We start from the raw sequence: 18,089 nt of genomic DNA, 5'->3' as shown, positions 1-18,089 counted from the left end.
TAAGCCTTCCCCCTGCAGACCCTGACCCTGACAACCACCAGCCAGGGTTGTTGGGAAGAGGCCCTTGTCCTCATTAACATGGGGGCCCCAGAGCACCCCCCCTCCCATTTTGAGGGCATGCCATCTCATATGGTTCAGGAGGGTGGACGCTGCTTGCTCGTCCTCCCTTCCCTGACCTACCGAGCGGCATGATCAGATAAGGGTCTGGTATGAATTTTGGGGGGACCCCACTTCCAAACTAGACATGAAGGGCCTGGTATAGACCTGGGGGGAACCCCATGCCGTTTTTTTTTTTTTTTTTTTACATTCGGAGCTTACAGCGGGGGAAGCCCGCTGACAGCTGATGACTCATCAGTTGTTAAGGACGCAGCGGCTGGCTTCCTGGCCCCCTGCTTAGCAACCAGCTATTTACAGTGTTAAAATAAAAACTGCAAAACATATTAAAAATCCCATTACAAACACAAAACTTGCGTTTCTGGTGCGGTTCCATTGAAGTCTATTACCCGCAAATCGTGGGAAAAAAGTCCAATACCCTTTCCAAAAACGCACCGGCCGCAAATGCATAGATGTGAACTTGTACCATAGGAAACAATGTTAAAATGGACTGTAGTGCGTTTCTGCAAACTGCAAAACGCACTAAGAAACGCATAGGTGTGAACCTAGGGTAAATAAGGGCCATCTGGTTTTTTTCCCCAAACTGAATGACCTCACTAATTGAACCCCGCACTGCTATTATTTTGAACACGCCCCTTTCAATTAATGATTTATATACACAGAATCAGCAGCATGCATGTCATGACTGTTTGGTCTGTTGGTTTTCTATTACTATTACTTTCTATTACTCTACTACACCTACTAGTATACAGTGGGGTAAAAAAGGTATTTAGTCAGCCACCAATTGTGCAAGTTCTCCCACTTAAAAATATGAGAGAAGCCTGTAATTGTCATCATAGGTATACCTCAACTATGAGAGACAAAATGTGGAAACAAATCCAGACAATCACATTGATTTTTGAAATAGTTTATTTGGTGTGTTTGGTGTGTTTGTAGGTGACCAAATACTTATTTTCCACCATAATTTGCAAATAAATTCTTTCCAAATCAGACAATGTGATTGTCTGGATTTGTTTCCACATTTTGTCTCTCATAGTTGAGGTATACCTATGATGACAATTACAGGCCTCTCTCATCGTTTTAAGTGGGAGAACTTGCACAATTGGTGGCTGACTAAATACTTTTCTCCCCTCGTCTTTCAGGACAGCACCTGGAGAGAGCGCAGCTCCACCCACTTTTCCCAGGAAACACTGCAGTCAGTTTTTTCTTTAAAGACCGGACACTTCCACCATGGCCTCAGTTGTAGTGTTTCCTCCGCCATGGTGGAAGCGCTGCAGGGAACCAGGGGTGTGCTGCGCTGTCTCCAGGTGGAGAGAGTTGGGGCATACCGGTATTCTGTTTCTTTTTGTGGCAGGCCAGCCCAGCTTCCTCCCTTCACGTGCGGGGGTTGCTCCGGCGTCCTCCCCTCTTCATACCCGGCGAGGGTCAGGCTGCGGGGGGTCCCAGCTCCTTTAGACCGGCGGCTGGCTTGGAAGGAGCGGCGTCTCCTCTTCAACCCCATTGCACAGCCTTCCGGGTTCCGGTGGCGAGCGCGTCACTACGGCCGGGGGCGGGACCTCCAGCGGCGCGACGCGGCTTCCGGTTCCGGCCTCTGGAACGCAGGAGGGGAGGGCAGGTCTCTTCTGGCTGACGTCATTTCCGGCCCTCGCAGCGGCGAGTGGACCGGGAAGGTTTAAAAGACAAGCACCAAACGCCATTGCAAATCCTGTCAGTATGGAGGAGGAACAATCGGTGGTGGCAGGAGCAGGAGCCACACAAGTCAGCCAGGCTCAGGTAAGCGGGGACAGCGTGTCTCTGTAACTTACTCTATGGGCATGTTTTAGTTCCCTCTTTGGTAAATGTTTTAAAGAGCCTGCAACATTCTTCCTGGGTATTGAAGCAGGAAGTAAATGTGTTTAAGATTGTGAAGTAAATCTGTGGGGGGATTTACTGGCTGAGTGAAGGAGGGGGGTTAAATTGTTAGCTCTTCCACTCTTTTTTCAGCATGCTGTTTATAGGTGTTTTCTGTTTTGTGTATTTCAGAAGGCAAAAGAAAAGACCAAGCATTCGTCTTTTCCTGTTAAAAGAAAATGCCCATCTTGTAAAAATGTGCTTAAAGAGTCTTGGGCAAAGGTGTTATGCAAAGGGTGCATTGCAGACTTAGTTAGGGAGGAAACCACTCCTAGTGTACCTGTGGTTCAGCAGGACTTACTGAGCTCATTTAGGAAGGATTTGGCGGAGACCTTTGAGTCATTTAAATCCTACCTTGACAAACGTCCAGCCGCAGGCAGCTCAGTACCTCGTTCCCAGTCTTCTGTTTCCGCATATAGGGGTGACAGTGACTCGGAGGAGGAAAATCGTAGCGTGGCTACGGAATCAGAGGAAGAGGCAGATGAGGAGAAAGAGTCTTCTTCTTCTTCTTCTCGATATAAGTTGTCTCTAGAGGAGGTGGATGATCTACTAAAAACTATCCACACTACTCTTAATATTACAGAGGACAAGGCCCAGCTGTCGTTACACGATAAGATGTTTCAAGGCATGGGTGAGGTGAAACACAGGATGTTTCCGGTGCACAAGTTTCTGTCAGAAACAGTTAAAAGAGAATGGAAGGACCCAGAGAGGGCCCCCTTCTTTTCTAGATCCCTCAAACGCAGGTTTCCCTTTGAGGAAGATAGCGCACAGGTCTGGAACAAAAAACCTAGACTGGATGCGGCCTTCTCTCAGGTGTCGAGAAACACTGACCTCGCGTTTGAGGACATGGGTATCCTCAAGGACCCCATGGACAAGAGGGCGGACTCCCTGCTAAAGAAAGCCTGGGATTCCACCCTAGCAAATTTAAAGCCAGCTATGGCATCAACAGTGGTAGCCAGAAACCTGGAGCACTGGTTGGAACAGCTAAAGGTTCATATCGAGGCAGGTACACCTCGTAAGGATCTTTTGGAGACCCTACCAGTGCTTATGAAAGCCGTTGGATATATAGCAGATGCTTCGGCCGAATCAGTTAGGATGTCGGGCAGATCATCTGCCCTAATCAACTCAACGCGCAGGGCTCTGTGGGTCAAGACTTGGACCGGGGACACAGCCTCTAAAGCCAAGTTATGCGGTTTGCCCTTTGAGGGGGATTTGGTTTTTGGCCCAGGTCTTGAAGCCATTCTTGAGAGAACGGCTGACAAAAAGAAAGCCTTCCCCATTAAGAAAAAGGTGGTTCCTCAGGGCAACAAAAATTTTCGTCCTTTTCGGAAAACCACAGACTCAAAGGAGACAGTATATAAAAGACCTTGGAGGTCTCAGAGAGGCAGGGGCAAGTCAGGGGTACTCTTTCGCCCCCCTACCCCAAATACTAAGAGCCAGTGACGGTCCCCAGTCTGTGGGAGCAAGGTTACAAACCTTCTTCCCACAGTGGCAGAGGATAACAGACAGTCCATTTATCCTAAAAACTATAAGGGAGGGTTACGGACTGGAGTTTGCCCAACCCCCTCCGGTTCGGTTTTATTTAACTCAGGCTCCCAGAGACCCGGAGAAGCTTACGGCTATGTCAGCAATTCTGCAGGAGTTAATTCAGCAGAAGGTGGTAGTAAATGTTCCCCCCAACGAGGTAGAACAGGGGTGCTATTCACACATCTTTCTGGTGAAGAAGCCTTCAGGCAAGTTCAGATTGATCCTGAACCTGAAGATACTCAACAGAGCGGTCAGGTACAAAAGGTTCAAGATGGATACGATCTTTTCGGTAAAGGGTCTCCTGACCCCAGACTGCTTTATGGTATCCATAGACCTAAGAGATGCATATCTCCATGTGCCTATAGCCCCAGCATCACAGAAGCACCTCAGATTTGCGATCAGGATAGGGGGATCTGTCCTACATCTGCAATTCAGAGCTCTCCCCTTCGGGCTGTCATCCTCTCCGAGGATATTTACAAAAATTCTGGCGGAGGCCTTAGCCCCTCTCAGAATAGAAGGAATTTCGATTGTCCCATATCTAGACGATCTGCTAATATTTGCCAAATCAAGGCACATATTGGAGAGAGATCTACTAAGGACGAGGAGGCATCTGGAGAGCCTAGGGTGGTTAATAAACGAGGAAAAATCGAACCTGATCCCATCACAGGCAATAACCTTTCTAGGTTACACTATCGACTCCATACAGGGAAAAATGTATCTCCCAGAGGAGAAGATAGTAAAGCTTCAGAACGCTGTAAAAAAGGCCCAGACAAACCTGCCAATTTCTATCAGGGCAGTGATGTCTGTTTTGGGGCTCCTTACTGCAGCAATACCTGCAGTACAGTGGGCACGGTTGCATGCAAGGGAACTTCAACAGACAATTTTGAGAAGTTGGTCTTATGGAGAGTCCCTAGAAAAGATGATAACGATATCTCCCCGAGTTCAGAGGAAGCTCTGGTGGTGGAGGAGGTACTCCAATCTGAACAAGGGCCTGCTCTGGTTTTTTCCCCAGGAGAGGAGATTAACAACAGATGCGAGTTCCTGGGGGTGGGGAGCCCACCTGGAAGGACAGATGGCTCAAGGCAATTGGACAAGAAGGGAAGCCAGGAGATCCTCCAATTGGAGGGAATTAAGGGCTATTCTCCTAGGACTATGGGCTTTCGAGGGAATAGTCCGGGGGCATCATGTTCAGGTGCTATCAGACAATGCCACAGCAGTGGCATATGTTACAAGACAGGGGGGCACAAGAAGCAAGGTCTTGCTAGCCTTGTCAGTTCAGTTGCTATCCTGGGCGGAAGGCAACGTAAAGTCCCTAGCAGCTGTACACCTAAAAGGAGAGCTGAATCTAGTGGCAGACTTTCTAAGCAGAGAAAGGATACTAGAGGCAGAATGGAGTCTGAACAAGGAGGTATTCCAGGAATTAACAAAGAAATGGGGAACTCCTCAGATAGACCTGTTCGCATCCCACAAGAATGCAAAGGTGAGAGCCTATTACTCACTAAACAGGCAAGATCAGGCGAAAGGTTTGGATGCGCTGGCACAACCATGGAACTTCCACTTGTGCTACGCCTTTCCCCCCTTTCAAATGATCCCTTGGGTGTTGAAAAAACTACAGCGAGAGACCACAAGTTTGATCCTAGTGGCTCCTTTTTGGCCCAAGAGACCCTGGTTTGCAACCATACAGAGGTTGGCAGTGGAACCACATTGGGTTCTCCCACTTCGAAAGGATCTGCTATCCCAGGGACCCCTTCAGCATCCAAATGTCAATCAGCTCAGGCTGACAGGTTGGTTACTGAGGAGCAGCTGCTAAAAAGAAGGGGCTTCTCAGATAAGCTGGTATCAATCCTGTTAAATAGCCGAAAGAAGGTTACCAGGGGTATTTATTTTAAGACATGGAAGCGGTTTAATTCCTGGTGCATGACTAAAAAATGTTCACCACAGGAGTTGCCCTCAATTTTAGAGTTTCTCAATGAGGGTATGGAGATGGGGCTGGCAGCCAGTACCCTGAAGGTCCAGGTAGCTGCCTTGTCGGTGTTTCTTGAGAGAAAGTTATCTCAAGAACCATTTATAGTGAGATTTTTCAAAGCATTGGCCAGGCTTAGGCCGGTACCTTTCAAATCCTTTCCTAAATGGGATTTATCTCTGGTGCTACAAGGGTTGATCAGATCACCCTTTGAGCCACCACAGGAAGCAACTTTAAAAGTATGGACGTTTAAACTGGTTCTTTTGGTGGCAGTTACCTCAGCCAGAAGAATTAGTGAGTTACAGGCTCTATCTATAGTAGAACCCTTTTGTTTGATATTTTCAGACCGGGTAGTGCTGAAAACTGACCCGGGCTTCTTGCCAAAGGTCGCAACCTTTTTTCATAGGGCACAAGAGATAGTTTTACCTACTTTTTGTCCTACACCATCCAACTCTAAAGAGGAGGCTTTTCATACCCTGGATGCGAGGAGATGTTTACTCCATTATTTAGAGATTACGAGAGAATTTAGGAAGACAAATTCTCTTTTTATTCTTTTTTCTGGATCACGCAAGGGTCATTGTGCTTCTAAAAGCACTATAGGCAGATGGCTTAGAATGGCGATCAGTGAAGCCTACAAGGCTGCAGGGGCTGATCCTCCCACAGGGGTAATGGCCCATTCAACAAGGGCAGTAGCAACGTCCTGGGCAGAAAGAGCGGGGGCTTCTCCAGGCTGGATCTGTAAAGCGGCCACGTGGACAAGTTTCTCCACCTTCACCCGCCACTACAGGTTGGACTTGCTATCAGCAGCGGATCAATCGTTTGGCAGGAAGGTCCTGCAGGCGGTGGTCCCACCCTAGAGTAAGTACTCTTTTATCATCTCCAGGTGCTGTCCTGAAAGACGAGGGGAGAAAAACCCTAGTTAGACTTACCGGTAACGGTATTTCTACGAGTCTTTCAGGACAGCACCGATGACCCGCCCTAATTGGTTTATAAAAATGTGGTGTTATTGCTATGTTCTGCTTATCTAATTTCAGCATGGCTGGAGGTACTCTATGAACAACTGAGGCCATGGTGGAAGTGTCCGGTCTTTAAAGAAAAAACTGACTGCAGTGTTTCCTGGGAAAAGTGGGTGGAGCTGCGCTCTCTCCAGGTGCTGTCCTGAAAGACTCGTAGAAATGCCGTTACCGGTAAGTCTAACTAGGGTTTTTTTGCCCCACTGTATTATTTTCCATGTAGAAATGTAATTTATACCAAAAACAGCGATTGATCTGGTTGGCAATGTTGGACTGCTATTATTTTGAACCTAACTGTAACTAACTTTCCTACAGACTAAATAATAAACACTGATTTGGGTTTTTCACCAGAGCAATGTAGTTTGGCCTAAATTTATGAAGAAAGATTATTTATTTGCAAAATTTATAACAGAAATGAAGAAAAATGCGTTTTGTTTTTTTTTTTTTTTAAGAATTTCAATATTTTTGCATTTATTTAGCAAAAAATAAAAACCAAGTGGTGATTAAATACCACCAAAAGAAAGCTCTCTTTGTGTGATAAAGTGATAAAAACTTCATATGGGTACAGTGTTTCATGACCGCGAAATTGTCATTCAAAGTGTGAGAGGGGTGAAAGTTCCCAGGTTTACTTTCTCTAGAGTACATATTGATACTTCCTCTTTTTAAACTTCTGAACCGTATTACTGTAAGACCTACTGGTTCCTTACTATACTGACAGAGTTCTTATCATCTTTGGTCGTTGGTAAAAACCACAAACCACTATCAACATATGCTAAAATTTGTAAAATTGATATGTAATTATTAAACTAATGGGCTGAACATATATCTCCTGTTGTACATTTCATATATAATGTATTCTGTGTCCACCCAATCTGAGATGGCAATTGTGCCCTGGCACCCTTGTGGTAACAGTTTGAAGGGCCATTTCTCTTCCGGCAAGACTGTGCCTTGGTGTATAACGCCAGCTCCATAAAGACATGATTTGATGAGTTTGGGGTGGAGGAACTTGATTGGCCTACACAGATCCCTGATTTCAACCCTACTGAACACCTTTGAGATTAATTGCAATTGCTATTGACCCAGGTCTGCTCATCCAACATTAGTTCCTGACAAGTGTTCTTTTGGCCGAATGAGCACAAATTCCCAGAGAAAAAAAAATCCAGAATCTTGTGGGAAGCCTTTCCAGAAGATTGGGTGCTGTAATACCCACAAAGGGTGCTGGTAAGTCCTCATTAATGGCCATGGTTTTGGAATGGGTTGTCCAACAAGCCCCACATAGGTTGATAGTCGGGTGTCTACAAACCTTTCGCCCTTTGGTGTAGGTCTATGTATTGATTTTGTTAACCTAACATGGTCTCCAAACTGCGGCCTGGGGCTTGATGCGCCCCGTTACTTGCTTATTTATCTGGTCCTTGAGGCATTATTCCTCCCACTGTCAGCAACAATGAGGCATAGTTCCTGACACCGACAATGGGACACTAGTCCTCTCACTGATGCAAACTTGTCACACTATTACTCCTACTAATACCAATGATGGGGCACTATTCCTCCCACTGACACCAACAATGAGACATGATTCGTTCCATTGATATTAACAATGGGGCACTATTCCTCCCATTGATACCAATGATGAAACACTATTCCTTCCATTGATACCAATGATGGGGCACTATTCCTCCCACTGACACCAACAATGGGGCATTATTCCTCTCATTGATACCAATGATGGGGTAATATTCCTCCCACTGACACTGTGGGGCACTATTCCTCCCATTGATATCAACGATGGAACACTATTCCTTCCATCGATATCAATTATAGAATACTATTCCTTCCATTGATACCAATGATGGGGCACTTTCACACCCCTTCATACCAATGATAGGGCATTGTTCAATCCCACTGACACCAGGTCATTTTATTCACCAACAATGAGACACTATTGATCTTTTATTAAAAGAATCAAGCAACCAATTTTATACAAAAGTAAAAAACAAAACCATAGTACAAAACTTCAACAGAAATCCAAGGAATACACATCCATGTTCAGAATATATACAATATATACATAATCCACTACCAAAATTATTTACATAAAGCAGCAGAGAGGGCCTAAGAGGCACAACCCATCACCTATGTACGTAGCCATTTATCAAAAATTAATCCAAAAAAAAAAAAAATAATCTAGGGTGATAAGAGACAGACAGCCACACCCGGGAAAGAGACTCCTGGCAGTCAGGGAGGCCTGAAACCCCTCCACGCCTTCAACCAAGCCCCCTGACTCCGCTTGTCTCTCTCGAGCACCCGAATCTTCTCCACCTCATGCAGAATGTCATACACCACCACCTGAACAGGAAGGATTTTACGCCGAATGCAGACCTGACACCGTGCGTTCCAAGTGAAATAACGGACTACTAGGCTAACTAGAAAAAGTGTATCTAAACAAAAAACCCCACCAGTATTGAATGCTCCATACACCCACTCAGCATAACCCAGCCTGGAGAGGAAAGGGACACCGAGGGCCCGTCCCACCTGTTTGTACACCTCTATGTTAAAAGGGCAATGAAGCAGAAAATGGTCCATAGTCTCCTCCTCACCTGCACACTCCTCCCGAGGACAGCTACGATCCACCCCACTGCGGAATTTCAAATTGCCCCTAACATAGAGTCTCCCATGGAAGCACAACCAGGCCAGATCCCTGAATTTAGGGGGTACTCTGTCCAAATTAATAAGTCTTAACCCTGCCCTCAAAACTGGGCCTGGGCAATCCCTTAAGGCCAGTGGGTCATGAAAGACTTCGCTCAAGACTCGGCTCATAAGGACTTTCCTCGGAACCGATCTGAGATCTTCAGCCGACAATCGCCACTGCCGTAGTAACTTCAGGCACGGAGCGACATAGGCTGGTAGCTGACCACGATGACCCCTGAGATTCTTCACTTGGCCACCTTCTTCCCAAAGTCGTAGAAAAGGCCTAAACCAAGATCTAAATATGCCTGCCCATCCAGGAGGTTCCACTGCAAGCATATTACCAATATTAAACTTGAGAAAAAGCAGTGAACAGAAAAGAACTGGGTTGACCATACCTAAGCCACCCTCCCTCCTGGATAGATAGGTGACATTCCTCTTGATGGGGTTCAGTCTGTTCCCCCACAACATCTGGAAGAACACACTACTGACCCTAGCATAGAGAGACACTGGCAAGATGCAGACAAAGCTGACATACAAGAAGATCGGAATCAGGTAAGTCTTAATCAGATCAACCCTTTCCCTCATAGATAACTTCCATCTCTTCCAGCTGACCACCTTAGTATTGGCAATTTCCAGTCTGCCTTCCCAGTTTTTTAGGCCATAATCGCCAGGTCCAAATTCAATGCCTAAAATCTTAATTCTTTCCTGGGGCACTGGAAAGGTGTCCGGGAGATCAAACCCCTCACCTTCCTTTCCCATCCAGAAAACTTCACTCTTTTCCTGATTGATCTTGGAGCCTGATGCTTCAGAATACCGTGATGTCAGAGAGACCACCTCCTCTGCTTCATCCGCCCCAGTGACAATCACCGACACATCGTCCGCATAGGCAACAACCCTCAAAGGCGGCTCACCCGGAAGCCCCACTGGCACCCCACACAACATGCCGCTCTCTAGCCTCCTGATGAAGGGGTCGATTGCAAACACATAGAGCAAGGGACTCAGGGGACAACCCTGGCGCACCCCGTAGCCAACCTCAAAGGACTGCCCAACCCAACCATTAACAAGAGGAAAGCTCTCTGCCCCCTCATACAAGACTTTTAACCAATCGACAAAACCACCCGGCAGACCGTACTTACTAAGGAGCAACCACAGGTACTCATGGTTAACACGATCAAAAGCCTTTGCCTGATCCAATGTCAGCAAATACTTTCCCCAGCCTGCAGCCCTGCACCGCTCCAAGGCCTCCCGGACAGCTAAAACTGCTGTGAAGGTGCACCTACCCTGGACCGAACAGTGCTGATGGCGAGAAAGCAAAGACTCTGCTACTGACGATAGGCGCCAGAAAATGATCTTTGCCAGTATCTTTCTATCGACATTAAGAAGGCTGATGGGGCGCCAATTCTCAATCATCGAAGGATCTTTACCCTTTGAAAGAAGAATCACAGCTGAGTGCCTCATGGAAGAGGGAAGTACCCCCTCAGCAAGGCAACTGTTAAAAACCTCTACCAAATGTGGGGCCAGAATAGACTTAAAAGCTTTGTAAAACTCAGCCGTCAAGCCATCCGGTCCAGGTGACTTTTTGATGGCAAGCTGTTCAATTGCCCTTATCACCTCTTCAACTGTGATCTCCTCTGTCAAATTCATCAATGGGACATCTTCATCATTTAGACCTGGAGTAGAGTCCAAAAAGCTTTCCATCTTGTCACGGTCAAGCTCTTTCCTCCCAAGAAGGTCAGCATAAAAGGACCTCACGACCTCCAGAATCCCTGACCTGGACTTTGTCAAGGAACCTGTACTGTCCTTAAGGCCAACGACCGTTTTAACAGCTACACCTTGTTTGCAGTTCTGGTAAGGGTCAGGCGAGTGGTACTTCCCATAGTCCCTCTCCAGAACCAAAGAGGCATGCCGGTCATATTGACACTTCCTGAGAAGGAGTTTCACTTCGGAGATTGCCCCAGGATCTCCTCCTCTCGAGACAAGAATATCCAGCTTCCTCCGTAAACGTTGGTAGGTCATGTATTTATTAAACTGCTTTCTATTGGCTAGGCCCCTGAAGAATCCAGCAATCCTCTTTTTGGTCAGCTCCCACCACTCAGCCTTGCTGCTACAAAAGTCCAGGATGGTCACCTGTGCCTGAAAGAATTCCTCAAAGGATTGTCTAACATGTTCTTCCTTGAGTAGAGTCGAATTCAATCTCCAGATGCCCTTGCCCCTCTGAGGGGCGTCTGAAGCATTCAGGACCACAGATAGCATACAGTGATCAGAGAACTCTACTGCCTGCACCACTGGGGGTGAGAAAGCAGAGGTCTCCTTCAAAAAAAACCTATCTATTCTACTCTGACTATTACCTCGATGAAAGGTGAACCCAGTGTCATCCGGGAGGTGCTTAATGTGCACATCCACAAGACCAGCATCCCTAACCATACTATTTAAAAAAACGCTATCATATCCCAGCCTGTCCTTGAAGTCCTTCCTGTCCTTGGGCCTAGTTACTGTATTAAAGTCACCTCCAAAGACCACTTGCCGGGATGTAAAAAGAAATGGCTTGATCCTTGTAAAAAGGCATTTCCTGTCCCACTTTGTATGCGGTCCATAAACATTAATTAGGCGCAGGTCCTGCCCTCCCACAAGGACGTCTAAGACCATACATCTCCCAATCTCCACCTCAATAACCCGCCGGACAGTTACCATGCCGGTTTTAAACAATACCGCCACACCGCCGTAAGGCTCGGCCGCAAGAGACCAGTAAGATGGACCATACCTCCACTCTCTCTTGGCCATATGAATATCTGCCAAGGAGGTGAGCCTAGTCTCTTGCAAAAATAAAATTTCAGCATCTAATTGGCTGAACAAAAAGAAGGCCATAGAACGAGCTCTTACTGACTTAATGCTGGCGACATTTATTGTCACCACTTTTAACGGAGGGGGAACCGCCATTTGGGTTATTGGGTGGTTTGCTTCTTAGCTCCCCTCTGCTGCTCATCACCAGAAGCCTCTCTCTTTCTTGAGGCCGCCTCAAACTCCATTTCGGAATCAGAACTTCGCTCCGAAGAAGCTCCAGATGAAGAGATATCCCAATTAGAGGACCTATATCGGTTGGAGACAGGCACTGGAGCCTGTTCCGTCCTCACCATCTGCTTCTTCCGCTTCCCAACCTTCCTTCTCTCCTCCAGGTACTGCAGGTCAGCTTCAGAGATGCCCTCATCTCTTACTTTTTTCTGTGAAGTCTTTACAGAAGACTTCTTTACAGAGGAAGAAGCAACCTTTTAAGTACCCACTACCACTGCTGGTGGGGGGGGTGCTCCCTTTGAATCAGACTTAGGAGGGGTAGACTCCTGGGGGGTAACTGACTCAGGGGGCACATACTTGGAAGGTTCTGACACAAGAGGAGAGGGTACAGTAGGCTGGGGGGAGACAGATACAGATACAGAAGGAATACTTACAGACACATGAGGGGTGGCCACAGGAACTGGAGAGGGATCCTGAGCAGGACCAGGGGAGTCAGTCACCGCAGAGGAGGATGGTACACCAGGGGCCTCACCCTCCATCCTGTCCAGCCTTGACATGTCATCAATTACCTCCTTCTCCATATTGTGCCAGGCTTCAGGACATCTGCTGTAGGGGTGGCCAAGGCGCAGGCACAGGTTGCACCTGATCATTTCGGTGCAGTCCTTAGCCATATGACCCTGACCTCGACACACTGAACATATCAAGGCTGAACAGGAGGAACTCAAATGCCCCTTTTCTCCACAGCGGTGACACAGCTTCGGCTGACCAGGGTAAAAAACAGTCATCCTATCCCTCCCTATAAAAGCTGAGGAGGGCAGGTGACGGACAACATTCCCATCCCTGGCCAACCTGACTGTAACTGACCAACCCCCAGTCCAGATGTTACGCTCATCAAAGATTTTATTGGGCTTGGTCAAAACCTCCCCATAGTTCCTTAACCAAACCTCTAGATCCCGGGCAGGGACACTCTCATTAGTGAGGATAATTGTGATTTTTTTTACTGTAGACCTCTGAGAAACTGCAACTGGGGCCAGACCTTCCCATTCAGGTCTTGACCTGCAACGAGCCTCATATCTCTCCCAGAACAGGTCAAGACCCTCTGGCCTGGTGAAGCTAACTGTATAATCCCGGCTCCCAGCTACATGTATAAAGGCATACAGATCATTTGCCCCAAAACCCATCTCTAAAATCATGTCCACCACTGCACGCCGTGCTGGAGGGATCGCACCACCTTCCCATTTCAGAATAACAACATTACGTCTGGGACCCCCAGCAGAAGCCAGAGACCCAAGACCAGATCCTGGGGTGCTCAAAGTGGTAGCCTGTAGGGGAAAACCCCGCTTGGGGGCAGAGCTACCAGGAGCAGAGCGTACCACCTGAGCAAAGGTAAGTTTTTCAGGGCCAAGGCCCCACACTGAAGTCATAGCAGTCTGTACATTACTATTATTATTCACTGCTTGAACGGAGTTGGTAGGACTGTCCATCACACTTGAACTGGGACCATTGTTCATCACACTGGTACTGGGATGATTTTTATCAGTCACACAAAACTTCACATTCCCATCAGGAATAATCACAGTTTCTGATGTAATACCAGCTCTCTCCTGAAGCTGTGCTGTAGAGTCCTCAGCAGCTGTGGGGCAAACAGCTTCAGCCAAAGGGGGGTTAATAGGCTCTGCTGAATCTTGTAGTTCATCTGCAGGAATGTCATTTTTTAAAAGCAAACTTTGCTGTACTGCAGCATCAGCAGGCACAGCATTGCTAGAGATAGGACTAGCAGCCTGACTCTCACTGGGCACATTGTCTGTATCAGTCACAGTGTTGAATGCCACAAAAATTGTTTTATCCACAATATGGGACTTGACAGGCTTTACCTTGTCAGGCACATTGTCTGTAATGTCCTCATCATTAAATGCCAGCTGATCCCCCCGCATAGGAGACTCCATTACTTGGATGGCCCTGAGCATGCCTCCTGAGTCCTGGGAAGGCATGGGGCTGCTTACCTCTCCCTGAAGGGGCAGGGGGTCAGAACTGGGGGTCTCCTCCTCCACCTCCATCTTTGTCATCCTCGCAAATCTTTTATCGTTACAAAACTTTTCTTTAAATGGCCCATCTCTGCCTTCCATCATGGCCACAATGGTCTCCTGGTGTTCCACCCGAACCTTGGCCAGTTGGATCTCAGGATCCATGGATCCACGTTTCTGGCTATGCAAGCCCTCACGTTGCCTTCTCAGGCGCTTCAGCTCCGCTCTGAGCTTGTAGAGCTTGTCTCTTTCCCTATTCAGGACCTTAATCCCAGCCACCACTCGCTCCCGGATGGCCCCGGAACCTTCATCTTCACCAGGGGCAGAGAGATCACCAACCATGGGTTGTATAGGGGCAGGTATGTTACCTGATGGCCCAGGAGATGGCTGTGAGCTTCCAGCAGGAGAGGCCCTGCTGGCCTCCATGGCTTCCCCAGAAAGGGGCCAGGAGAGCTGGGATAGATTTCCTCACCAGTCCCCTCTCACACGGATCTGCAGCAGCTCCAGAGAGACAGCCTCCTCCTGACACACCTGTGCTCCAATGATGGGTGGGGCACTATTCCTCCCACTGACACCAACAATTAGACATAATTCCTTCTGTTGATGCCAACGATGGGGCACTATTCCTCCCACTGACACCAACAACAGGACACAATTCCTTCCATTGATACCAACAATGGGGCACTATTCTTCCCACTGACACCAACAATGGGACACTATTCCCTCCATTGATACCAACAATGGGGCACTATTCTTCCCACTGACACCAACAATGGGACACTATTCCTTCCATTGATACCAACAATGGGGCACTATTCCTCCCACTGACACCAACAATGAGACACTATTGCTTCCATTGATACCAATGAGGGGGCATTATTCCTCCCACGGACACCAACAATGAGACACTTCATTCCACTGATACCAACAATTGAGCAATATTCCTCCCACTGACACCAACAATGAGACACTATTTGTTCCATTGATACCAACAATGGGGCACAATTCCTCCCACTGATACCAACAATGAAACACTATTCCTTCCACTGACACCAACAATGGGGCACTATTCCTCCCATTGATACCAATGATGGGGCAATATTCCTCCCACTGACACCTACAATGAGACACTATTCCTTCCATTGATACCAACGATGGGGTAATATTCCTCCCACTGATACCAATGATAGAACACTATTCCTTCCATTGAGGCCAATGATGGGGCACTAGTACACCCCTTAATACCAATGATAGGGCATTGTTCAATTCCACTGACACCGGGGCATTTTATTCACCAACAATAAGACTCTATTCCTTCCATTGATACCAACAATGGGGCACTGTTCCTCCCACTGGCACCAACAATGAGACATTATTCCTTCTATTGATACCAATGATGGGGCACTATCACACTCCCTAATACCAATAATGGGGCATTGTTTAATCCCACTGACACCAGGACATTTTATTCTCCCAGTGGTCACAGTCTGGCCCCCTAAAGTCTGAAGGACAGTAAACTGGCCCTTTGTTTATAAAGTTTGGAGACCCCTGATTTTACACAACACCTACTAACACAAAGAAGGGATGCAAGTAACACCTGTGCACAAAAACATGGCACTCTACGGGTGTACACTTTACTATGCTGCATGTGAATAAGACCTTATTCTCCCCCTAACACATACAGCGGAGGAGTGACTGTCAATAGTGGAACATAATGAAATGTGGCTGAAGATGAATATAAAGGATGAAGTTTCCATTCAGGAGGGTGTCTTTAGGGAAATGTCTCCATGTTCACTGTTGTTTCCATAATATGAAGTGCATCTGATATATGAATGTGTCTTCTCTGAGTATTTCTTGGCTGCGTTGGGACTTTTCACAGCTCTGTTCAGGTGACACCTGGTATTGGGGTCATTGAGCGACTACAGGACTGTATAAGCAACGTTAAGAATACAGCTACCACAATTGAAAACATGAATTCACTAGATTGGAAACATCCTTCTAGAAACAGGTTTGTTATTTCCTCCATATGGTTGTAATTTTGGGGGCAGATAGTAAAAAGATGAGTTATGTCTCCTATATCGAATGTATAGCAGAATACTAAATAGTTTATTCTCAGTATTCAATATCCAGTTGTTCTTATATATTTCCAGTTGTTCTTAAATATTTTATGATATCTTTTCATGTGACAACACTGAAGAAATGACACTTTGCTACAATGTAAAGTAGTGAGTGTACAGCTTGTATAACAGTGTAAATTTGCTGTCCCCTCAAAATAACTCAACACACAGCTATTAATGTCTAAACCGCTGGCAACAAAAGTGAAAATGTCCAAAGGGTCAATATTTTGTGTGGCCACCATTATTTTCCAGCACTGCCTTAACCCTCTTGGGCATGGAGTTCACCAGAACTTCACAGGTTGCCACTGGAGTCCTCTTCCACGCCTCCATGATGACATCACAGAGCTGATTGATGTTAGAGACCTTGAGCTCCTCCACCTTCCGTTTGATGATGCCCCATAGATGCTCAATAGGGTTTAGGTCTGGAGACATGCTTGGCCAGTCCATCACCTTTACCCTCAGCTTCTTTAGCAAGACGGTGGTCGTCTTGGAGGTGCGTTTGGGGTCGTTATATTGGAATACTGCCCTGCGGCCCAGACTCCGAAGGGAGGGGATCATGCTCTGCTTCAGTATGTCGCAGTACATGTTGGCATTCATGGTTCCCTCAATGAACTGTAGCTCCCCAGTGCCGGCAGCACTCATGCAGCCCCAGACCATGACACTCCCACCACCATGCTTGACTGTAGGCAAGACACACTTGTCTTTGTACTCCTCACCTGGTTGCTGCCACACACGCTTGACACCATCTGAACCAATAAATGTATCTTGGTATCATCAGACTACAGGACATGGTTCCAGTAATCCATGTCCTTAGTCTGCTTGTCTTCAGCCAACTGTTTGCAGGCTTTCTTGTGCATCATCTTTAGAAGAGGTTTCCTTCTGGGACGACAGCCATGCAGACCAATTTGATGCAGTGTGTGGCGTATCGTCTGAGTACTGACAGGCTGACCCCCCACCCCTTCAGCCTCTGCAGCAATGCTGGCAGCACTCATACATCTATTTCCCAAAGACAACCTCTGGATATGACGCTGAGGACGTGCACTCAACTCCTTTGGTCGACCATGGCGAGGCCTGTTCTGAGTGAAACCTGTCCTCTTAAACCGCTGTATGGTCTTGGCCACCGTGCTGCAGCTCAGTTTCAGGTTCTTGGCAATCTTATAGCCTAGGCCATCTTTATGTAAAGCGACAATTCTTTTTTTCAGATCCTCGGAGAATTATTTGCCATAAGGTGCCATGTTGAACTTCCAGTGACCAGTATGAGAGAGTGAGAGCGATAACACCAAATTTAACACAGCAGCTCCCCATTCACACCTGAGACCTTGTTACACTAATGAGTCACATGACACCGTTGAGTGAAAATGGCTAAATGGGCCAAATTTGGACATTTTCACTTAGGGGTGTACTCACTTTTGTTGCCAGCAGTTTAGACATAAATGGCTGTGTGTTGAGTTATTTTGAGGGGACAGCAAATTTACACTGTTATACAAGCTGTACACTCACTACTTTACATTGTAGCAAAGTGTAATTTCTTCAGTGTTGTCACATGAAAAGATATAATAAATATAATAAAATATTTACAAAAATGTGAGGGGTGTACTCACTTTTGTGAGATACAATAGTTTACCTATACGGTATCTGAAAAAATATTGCAATTCTGCTCAGTCATCTTGTGAATTCACAGAGCCTTGTCATAAAGTGTGCCTGAATCTAGCACCAGCAGCAGAAAAGTTGTCAGCACATTGAG

This window comes from Aquarana catesbeiana, linkage group LG05 (assembly GCF_042186555.1).
Source record: "Aquarana catesbeiana isolate 2022-GZ linkage group LG05, ASM4218655v1, whole genome shotgun sequence".
In the NCBI taxonomy this organism is placed as follows: domain Eukaryota; kingdom Metazoa; phylum Chordata; class Amphibia; order Anura; family Ranidae; genus Aquarana; species Aquarana catesbeiana.
This window is presented reverse-complemented; position numbering follows the sequence as displayed.